The sequence below is a fragment of the Ceratotherium simum genome, chromosome 13 (genome assembly GCF_057802395.1).
Source record: "Ceratotherium simum simum isolate JZ-2026a chromosome 13, ASM5780239v1, whole genome shotgun sequence".
NCBI lineage: Eukaryota > Metazoa > Chordata > Mammalia > Perissodactyla > Rhinocerotidae > Ceratotherium > Ceratotherium simum.
In genome coordinates this window covers 43,961,119-43,971,751 of record NC_141912.1, presented here as the reverse complement: position 1 = coordinate 43,971,751, position 10,633 = coordinate 43,961,119, and positions in this window count along the sequence as shown.

The following is a 10,633-nucleotide window of genomic DNA, read 5'->3' as shown; positions in this document are numbered from 1 at the left end:
ACCCATTTCCAGGGCCGGCCCTGTGGTGTAGCAGTTAAATGTGCATGCTCCACTGCTGGCGGCCCGGGTTCGGATCCCCGGTGCGCACCGACACACCGCTTGTCAGGCCATGCTGTGGCGGCATCCCATATAAAGTGGAGGAAGATGGGCACAGATGTTAGCTCAGGGCCAGTCTTCCTCAGCAAAAAGAGGAGGATTGGCATGGATGTTAGCTCAGGGCTGATCTTCCTCACACACACACAAACACACTAAATAAATTAAATAAATAAATTTAAGTTATACCCATTTCCTAATTCTTCCATCTATTAATGGAAGTCCACAGCTGCCACGCTGGTGGATAAGCTTTTATTATGTGTAAGTGTCTTTTTCCTAACTCAGGTTGTTGTATTTGATGGGAGCTTAGGAAATGTAATTTTAAAAACCTTGAAACTTGGTGGGATCTTGCATTCTTTGATATTCTTAAAACCGCTTAACTCTTAAAAGGTACTTAATGAAGGCAGGAACTCAAACAAATATTTGTACACCCATGTATGCAATAACGCTGTTCATAGCAGCATTATTACGATAGCCAAAAGACGGAAGCAACCTAAGTGTCCAGCGACAGGTGAATAGCTAAACAAAATGTGGTATATACCTATAATGGAATATTTTTCAGCCATAAAAAGGAGGGAAATTCTGAAACATGCTACAAAATGGATGAACCTTGAGGATATTATGCTAAGTGAAGTAAGCCAGTCACAAAAGAACAAACACTGTATGATTCCATTTATATAAGGTACCTAGAGTAGTCAAATTCATAGGGACAGAAAATAGAATGGTGGTTGCCAGGTGCAGGGGGAAGGGGAGGATGGAGGGTTAGTGTTTAATGGGTACAGAGTTTCAGGTTGGGAAGATGAAAAAGTTCTGGAGGTGGATAGTGATGATGGTTGCCCAACAATGTGAATGTTGGCAGTCAATGTTAAGTCACTGAGCTGTACACTTAAAGATGGTTAAAATGGTAAATGTTATGTTATGTATATTTTACCACAATAAAAAATATTTCCAGTTAAGAAAAATACTTAAGGGGCCGGCCTGGTGGCGTAGCGGTTAACTGCGCGCCCTCTGCTGCAGTGGCCCGGAGTTTGCAGGTTCAGATCCCAGGTGCGCATCGACGCTTGTCAAGCCATGCTGTGGCGGCATCCCATATAAAGTAGATGGGATGGGCACGGATGTTAGCCCAGGGCCGATCTTCCTCAGCAAAGAGAGGAGGATTGGCAACAGATGTTAGCTCAGGGTTAATGTTCCTCACACACACACGCAAACACACACACACACACACACACATATATACTTAAAATATACATCCCGTACATCTTTATATGATACTGAGTCTCGTTTTCTGGCTTCAGGTGGGGTCCCAGCCCTCCCAACTCTAAGGCAGGGACTCCCTGAGGGCAAGGCTTGTCTACCCCCTTGGAGTTTGGGCCTGAAGTGAGAACCTGTGCCTCCCCTCTCAGAATTCAATTTTGAGTCCTGGGGAAGCTTGGAAAGTGCAGAAGCAGCAGCTTACCTCCCTCTTCTGGGCTGCACTGGGACCCGTTTGTCAGGCCCTTCTTCGCTCTGACCTGGTAGGCACTGGGTAGTTCTGCGGTCCTCATTCTCTTTGCTTGATCAGGAGGGCTTCCCTGCATCCCAGGTCAGCACCTGAAATGTGGCCTTGAGTGTGTGTGCTGTCCCATAGGCTAAGCAATTATTTATACATGAAAGGTTAAGAGAGGAGGCCCAGCTTCCAGAAGCTTCAAGTAAACCTCCAGGGTTGGCTCCTGCCACAGCTGCTAGAGGGGCTGGAGCATGACCTGCCTGGGCTGTTGATGCATCCGCGACCCCCTCAGGGGCGCTGGGTGGTTCCAGGGTGGCAGGGGCTTCACAAGTGTGTGAATCCATGGTACCAGTGTGCTTTACGCTCATAATTCTGGATGGGGCGAACCTCTTGCCCTTCCAGACCTGTGCACATGTGTGGGCACACTCTCATGATTCCAAATGGACATGTTTGCTCTCCTGACATTTTGGACACTAGCTACATGACTGTACACTGGGCCCAGCAGCGGGAAAAGCGTCCCCCTCTGCCATTTCTCAATTAACCCCAAAGCCCACAATCAGTATTAGCACCTACCCTAGCCTAGCTTCCTCCTTTCCCCAAACAGGTATCTCCAGGTACCCAAGCATGGCACCCAGGGCCTAAGACTTGGCACTGCAGCCCCTGAGGCACACGACAGGCCCTGCCAACACACACAGAGAGTCAAACATAGCCAAGAGGTGGGGCACAATGGCTGGTTTGGATTTCAGCCCTTGAGCAGCTGGCTCCAACTCCTGCAGTGAGGAAGCGGTGGGGGTGGAGGACAGGAAACAACCAGAGGAGGACATTTGTTTCAGGATCCAAAGGCCCCTGGGCTGGCAGAAAGCCCCAGTGAAGAGTGGACCGATTGAGTATGCGTGACTCCCTCCCTGCACCAACTCAGCTCCCGCCTGGGGCCGCTACTTGCTGGGCTGGCCAGAACTGGCTTGGAGAGATGGTGGCAGGACAAAACAAGCAGGTAGATGATTTCCTCTTACCTGGTGAGGACAAGGACCAGGCCTGCATGCCCCTGGGTCTCCATGAGGCCCAGAGCCCACAGGTGCATCTGATCCCTCATTTACTTGGACTGTGTGGGCAGTGAGTGGATGTGCCTGCCCTACTAGACTATAAGTTGCTCGAGGTCAAGGCCCAGTACTTTTTTTCACTCATGTTAATTCATTCACTGATTCAACTAATGCTCATTGAGCATCTGGGGTCCCTCCCCTGCTCCTGACCACAGTGCTTACTATGGTGCTAGGCTCTGACGGCGAGCGGATGGGTCAATGAATGTGTGGCTCCTCTTGCTCCCCGTTCTCTTGTCTTTGCACCCTTATTTGGTGTTGGTAGTACATAAAACTTTTTGTTTGAAAAGGAGGCTGAAGAGAGAGGAGGAGAACTGGAGAACTCACCCCCTAGGTGAGGGGTGAGGAGGCCAAAAAGATGAATCCATGTGGTTGGGAGCCCTGGAGGAGGGACTTATTGGCAGGTACTCAGAAAAGAAATGCTCAGGAAAGTGGGGAATCCTGAGGGGTGGGAGACTGGGGTGTTCTGGAGCTGTGATTACTATTCAGGTCTGAGATCAAAGCCAGAAATGAGTCTCATATGTCTAGTGGTGTGTCACCCCCCCCCCCCCCCCCCCGCTCCCGAAAAGAGGCCACTATTAAGGCAGGCTTAGGAGAACCCTATGGTCATCAGGCTTCCAGCACAATTTGTTCCCAAAGTTCTCCAAAGAAAGCCAGTAGTTGTGCTATGAAGCAGAAATGAAAGCCGAGTTGATTAGCATCAGCCAGAGGGCTCTGACCACACAGCCCATAGCAGTCTCTTTCCCAAGGATAGGACAGTGGAGCAGACCACCCGGGTTCATGTCTTGGCTCTATCACTTAACTAGCTGCATCAACTTGGGCAAATGACTGAAGTTCTCTGTGCCTCAGTTTCTCCATCTATAAAATGGGTTAAGCGTAGTCCTACTTCACAGAGTTATTGTGAGGTTCAAATGAGCTTCTGCTTGTAAAGTTCTTAGAACAGTGCCTGGTACACAGATGTCTGTCTATTTACCAGCAAAGACTTGAGGCTCAGAGAAGTTAAATGTCTCTTGAAGGTCACCCACCTGTGGATGTTGGAGCCAGGATTTAAAGCAGCTTCTGGTACTCTTGTCTTGACATCACACAGCCTGAAGAGTAATAAGAGTGATCCTGGGCTACTGAGCCAGAGAATGGGATGGCAACAATGCTGGGGCAGAATGTTTAACCTCAAGGCATCCTGCAGAATGGGTGTATGGGAGAAAGGGGTGGGCTTGGAGCCCTGTTAGAGATTAAGGCTGGCACTATTCTCTCCATTTTACAAATGAGGAAACTGAGGCCCAAAAAGGCTGTGAGACTTTCTCAGTATCACACAGCCAATGCCAATCAGCGACCAGATTACAAATCCTGTTCTTTTTACTTCACTACACCACACCTCCACTTCAAGACATCTCAAGCAGATTGAGGCCAGAGGCACCCACCTCCTTTCCTCAGCAGATCTGCAGACAACCCCCGGTGCCCCGGGGGTGTTACTTTTCTCTCTGGGAGTAACAAAATGGTGGGATACTGACTGGGTATTGAGGACGCAGTGAAAATGGACAGTGGGGGATGTGGCAACATATGGATAAGCAGCAAACATCAGGGCTGGAACCATCCTCAGAGATCACAGAGTTAATGCCTACTGTTTACAAGGGAAGGCTAAGGCCAGAAAGAAGGGACTTGCCTACCTCTGACGTTCTGTCACTCCCTTTGTTCCAGTTATCTATCACTGCATATAACAAATCACCTCAAAATTAGTGGCTTAAGACAATAGTCATTTTAGTATCTCAGATTCCTGTGGGTCAGGGAGTTAGGAAGGGCTCAGCTGGGCGGTTCTGACCTTGTCTCTCAGGCAACTGCAGTTAGCCAGTGGCTGCAGCTGAAACAGCAGGAGCTGCAGCAGCTGGGGGCTGTCTGGGCCTCTCTCCCTCTCCATGTAGCCACAGGTCTCTTCACGTGGCCTCTCTGCTGGGGCTAGCTTGGGCTTCCTCATAGCGCAGTAACCTCAGGGCAATCAGACTGATTACATGGCAACTCAGATCTCCAAAGGCAAGCGCCCCAAGAGAATCAGGTGAAACCTAGACCATCTTCTGTGATCTAACCTCAGAAGTCACATAGCATCACTTCCACCATAGTTACAATCCTGCCTAACATCAAGGGAAGGGAACATAGACCCTACCTCTCAATGGGAGGAGTGTCAAAGTCACATTATAAGAAGAGCATGTGGGATGGGAGATCTTGCGGCAGCCATCCTTGGAAAATATAATCGGCCACACCCCTGTACAATTGCCTGGATCACCAGCATGGCACAAGGGAAGACAGGCCTGGCTCTGAACCCCAGCTTCTTCACTCACTAGCTCTGTGATCTTGGGTAAGTCACCTAACCCCTTGTATCCTCTCCTTCTTTCATAAAATCAGAATAATCATAATGACTGTCTTGCAGGGTTGTGGTGAGGATTAAATGGAAGGGCCTGACCCATAGGAAATTCATTTTTTAATTCTTCTAAGTTTTGAGAAAGCAGTGAACACACCATCAACCTAAATCCCTCATCCTGCCCATGAAACAGACCCGAGTCTCAATAAAGGCAGAGAAACTAAGACCAATAAGAGTGCAAATTCAGTGATAAGCAGTATAAGGTGTGATGTGATAAATCAAGAGCTGGGTTACAGCAGTAAACAAAACAAAGTCCTTGCCCTCAGGGAGCTTATAATCTAGTGGAGGGAGCCAGCAAATATATAAATATGGTAATAGATATATAGGCCAGGTGGATAAAAGTGTTGTGGGCAAAAATAAAATAGATAAAGGAACTATGCCAGGGGTGGGGATAGAGTTATTATATAGGAAGGGCCTCTTTACTAAAACAAAATTTGAACTGAGAGATGAATGAAATGAGGGAGTGAGCTATGGAGTTATCTGAGTAAGAGCATTCCAGGCAGAGGGAACAGCTAGTGCGGAGGTCCTGAGGCATAGAACATGCTTGATGTATTCAAGGATCAACACAGGTGCCAGTTTAGCTGGAGGAGAATGAGGCAGGGAGAGTGTAGGACATAAGGTCAGAGGGATCCACTGGAAGGTTTTGAGCAGGCATGTGACATAATCTGACTTCTTTCTTTTAAATAAACTTTTTATTTTTGAATAATTTTAGATTTACAGGGAAGTTGCAAAGATAGTAAAGAGAGTTCCCATATACCATTCACCCAGTTTCCCCTAGTGTTAACATTATACATTACCGTGGTACATTCGTCAAAACTAAGAAGCCAACATTGGTACCTTAACTTAAATTAAACTCCAGACTTTATTCAGACTTAACCAGTTTTTCCACTAATGATCTTTTTCTGTTTCAAAATTCAATTTAGAATTCCACATCACATTTCTCTGGCTTCCGTTTTATCAGGATCATCCTGGCTGCTACATGATAATATTAGACCCATTAAGAAGCTGTTGCAGTAATCCAGGCAAGAGATAATGGGACTCAGACCAGGGTGTTAGAGGTCAGATCATGAAAAGTGGTTAATTCTAGACGAACTTGAAGGCAAAGCCAACAACAGGATGTGCAGTACCTGGGATGTGAAAGGGGAGAGGTAAGTCTGATGCCAAGGATTTTGGTTTAAAACACTTAGCCATTTACTGAGATGGGTAAGACTGACAAAGGAAGACTGTTTGGGGATGGAAATCAGGAGTCTGCACTTGGACATGCTAAGTTTGAGTTGCCTATTGGACAATCCAAGTGGAGATGTCAAGTAATCAGTTGGATTTCAAGGATGAATCTTGGCTGAAAATATTAACTTGGGAGTCCTTAACTTATAGCTAGAATTTAAAGCCATTAGGCTGGATGACATCATGAAGGGAGTGAATGAAGGTAGAAAAGATACGAGGGCTGAGGATTGGGCCCTGGGGCTATGGAAGAAATTGGGAATGATGAGGAGGAAGCAATGGAGACTGAGGAGGGGCAGCCATTGCGGTAGGTGGAAAGCTAGTGAGAGTGATCCCAGAAGCCCAGTGAACAACAGTATCGAATGCAGCTTACAGAGCTCGTGAGATGAGGACTGAGAAGTAATCATTGGATTAGACAATGGTGAGGGCATCGGTGACCTTGACAAGAGTAATTGTGGTGGAGTCGTGGGGTGAGAGTAAGTTCAAAAGAAAATGAGAGGAGAGACGGTGAAGACAGCAATTATAGACAAATATTTTTGAAGAGTTTTCAGTAAAGGAGAGCAGAAAAATGTAGCTGGAAGAGAATATGGGATTGAAGGAGCTTATTTATTTATTTTAAGATGGAAGAGAGGATGATGAAAATGATCCCATAGAGATGAGCAAACTGATGATGCAGAAGAGGTGGAAAGAACTGGTGGAGCCCTGTAGTTACATAGGTGAGGAGGGATGGGAACTAGTGCCAAGGTGGAGGGGTTCACCTAGGTAAGAACGCACGCAGTGCATCTATGGTAACAGAAGGGACTGCAGAATACGTGGAGACAGATGCAGGTAGGCGGTGGAAGCATGTGGAAATTCTCTTCAGATTGCTTCTATTTTCTCCATGAAGTTAGAAGCTAGACCACCAGCAGAATGAGGAGACAGGAGGACAGGTCAGAGGTTGGAGGAGAGAGAAGGTAAAAATAGCTGTCAGGGAGGGTGGGAGAGTGCACAGAACTGAGGAAAGGCAGGAGCATTGGTGATCAACACAAAGGGTGTTTGAGAATATGAATTTAAGTTAGACCAGTCATCCTGAAGATGTGTTTTTCCAGCCACATTCAGCTGCTTGTGTGCAGGCTGGAGAAGGCACCGTGATGGGGTTTTACCAGATGAATATGATGGGAAAGAGGGGCCAGGGAGTTGGCATATGCAAGGGACTGATTATAATGACAGATCATGGAATCAAAGCTAGATAAGGAGAGAAGGGTGGATGCGATGGGGCTAGGGGACACTGAAGAGGAGGTATGATCAATAGATGAGAGACAGGGCCAACTTATCCACAGGAGGCACAGTGCCAAAGGCCCACAATACCTTTAGAGACCCACAAAATGATTTAATTGTAATTTATTTTAAAATCAGAAGAAAAAATAGAATATAATAAAAATGAATAAATAATAATGGATCTAGCTTGGATTATATTTGTCTTTATACCAATGCAGTCATAAAATATCATTTTTAATATTCTTTTGTGAAGGAAGGGGCCCATGAATTTCACTGAAGTGCCGAGGACCCACAAAAGTTGTAATGTGGCACTTATAAGTGATCCCAGGGAATCCAAATTCAAGATTTGTTGAATGTATTTATAATGGTGAAAAGTAAACACAACCTAAATATCCAAAATTGTTTGAGTCTAGGTACTAGAGGGCATGGGCTGAAAAGATACACATTGGTAATAGGAAAGTGTGATACTTAAAATTGAGATTATGGAGTGTGTGAAGTATTGGTAATAACAAGGTTCGGGTGGGACCATCCTCATTGGTGGAGAAAAAGAAACTAAGGAAATGAGAAGCCGGTTTTATCAGTTATCTATTGCCATATTAACAAACCACCCCAAAACTTAGTGGCTTAAAGCAGCCACCATTTATCTGCTTGTAGTTTGGTAATATGGGCTGGGCTCTGCTCAGCATTTCTTCTGTTGGTCTTGCCTAGGCTCACTCATATGGCTGCAGTCATCTGGAAGCTTGACTGGGGCTGGTAATATGACCTCACATGTCTGGTGGTTGTTGGCCAGGTTACCTCAGTTCTCCTCCATGGCCTTCTCATCTTCCAGTAGGCTACACTGGACTTCTTTACACAATGTTAGAAGTATTCTAAGAGGGCAAAGGGGCAAGCTACAAGGTCTCTTGAGACCTAGACTTTGGGGACTCACACAATGTCATTTCTGTCACATTCAAGTCAAAGCAAGTCATAAAGCCAGCCCAGATTCAAGGGTCTGAGAAACAGACTCCAGGGGCTGAGAAACAGACTCCACCTTTTGCTAGGAGAAGCAGCAAAATCATTGCAAAGGGTCATGTGGGACAGGAGGAAGCGTACTGGCCATCTTTGCAAACAAACAATCACATTTATTGGAATAATTGTCTATGTGGTACTGCATCATTAAGAATCACCAAGAATTTGACAGAAGTGGGAGTGAAGAGAGTGACAACAAGCCACGTGCCAAAATCTTCAAAGCACAAGGGAGTAGTAAGTGATATAGTCTGATGCCATCAACCTCCAAAGCTTCAAATATCTCTATTGTTCCATCAGTGAGTGTCAATGAATTTCATTAATGAAAAGGAATTGTTCATTTTTACAACTTCTTTAACTCAGCCACTCATCAATTCAGACTCTATCTTAAGGAAGGAACCTAAACCATGGAAAGAAACTATATGCGTGAAAATTTGTGGCACTACTATTTATCCAGGAGCTGTGTCCCCAGTGCCTAGGATGATGTCTGGTGCATAATAGTAGCACACAGGTGCTCAGTAAATATTTGTTGAATGAATTTACAATGGCACAAAAGTAAACACAACTTTATAAGCATCCAATAATGAGGTCAAATAAATTATGGTATGTCTATTTAATGGAATATCATGCAGTCATAAAAAATTACGCTTTTGAGGACTACCAACATATGATATGGAGTAAAAAGCAGGATAAAAATTACAAGTACATGTAAAAAAAGCAGGATACAACATTACAGGTACTGTGTAAAAACATCTGGGTAGGAAAAGAGGACAAAACAACAATAGTGGTTTTATCAAGCTTTTAGGATCATGGGTGATTTTTTCTTTATTCCAAAAGTTCCTTAATGTTATTGAATTTCTTTTATAACAAAAAAAGTTGTACATGTTCATTGTGGAAAAGGGGGAAATGCTGAAAAGCAATAGGAAAAAAATAACCTATAATTCCATCATCCAGAAAAAAAAATCACTGCCAACATTGAGATAGGTTCTGCTTTGTTTCTTGCTCCCCCCCTTAACATATTCTTAGCGTTTTTGACATCTTTAGACGTCAAAAAGATGACTTTAAATAGTCACATAGCGCTGACATATAATTTATTTGGCCTACAGTAATTTTGGACATTATAGGTTGTTTGCAATTTTTCACTGAAAAAAAATTTAAACAAAATAAAATTGTTTTATTTATTTTGAGAGCCCTGGCATTACTCAAATTCAGAAAGTGCTTCAGGAAAGAGGTGAGCAGAGTTTCGGGGAAGGTGGCTAGAGTGATGGGGTGGGTGTGGCTAAGTCCAATGGAGATTGCAAGAAAAGTTAGTCCAGGGGCTCCGTCCTTCTGGGTGGGTGGGGTGCTATCTGTAGGAAGCTGCTCTGCACGGGCTAGGGACTCCTCCTTCCAATGTTTTGAACTTAAAGGTGGTGAAATCTTGATCTGAGGGATTAGAGGTGGGCAGTGGCATTCCTGACCTCTGCCCTCTGTTTCCTGTCCTTGCGGTGCACAGGTGTCTCTGAGCCCTTAGCCTGGGGGTACCGGTAGTCCTCCCCACTCCCTCCACATAATTCTCAGTCTGAGCTCTGGGTTTGGGCAGTTGACGATTAGCCTGAGGTCAAGAACGGATGTGATCCGGGGTACAGAAGTGGCAATTTGGGAGGAACATTTACGAGTCAGGGGCGTTCCCAACCCAGGGAGGCTTCCCAGTAGTAGTCACGAAAAGGAATGGAGTGGGAAAGACAGACTTGACGGCGGGAGGGATGCGGGGCGGGGCAGGCTGATACTCAAGATAGGCGTGGGTTGATCCTGGAAGGCTGTGGATGGCAATGAGGAGAGAAGAAAGCGGAGAGAGCCGAGGAGAAGAGCAGACAGATGAAGCAGGTATTGTAGGATTTACAGACGGAGGAGGCGTGGGCTGGTGACAGGAGGAGGGCGGGGAGCGGCAATGTGCCCTGAGCCTGCATGGGATATAAATGAGAAGCGTGATGGGAAGCGGGTTGGTGAGAGCAGAGGTGGGGCGTGGGGAGAGGGGCGCGGGTCAGGAGAGCGGGGATGCGAGATGGGAGAATAATAGGCCTG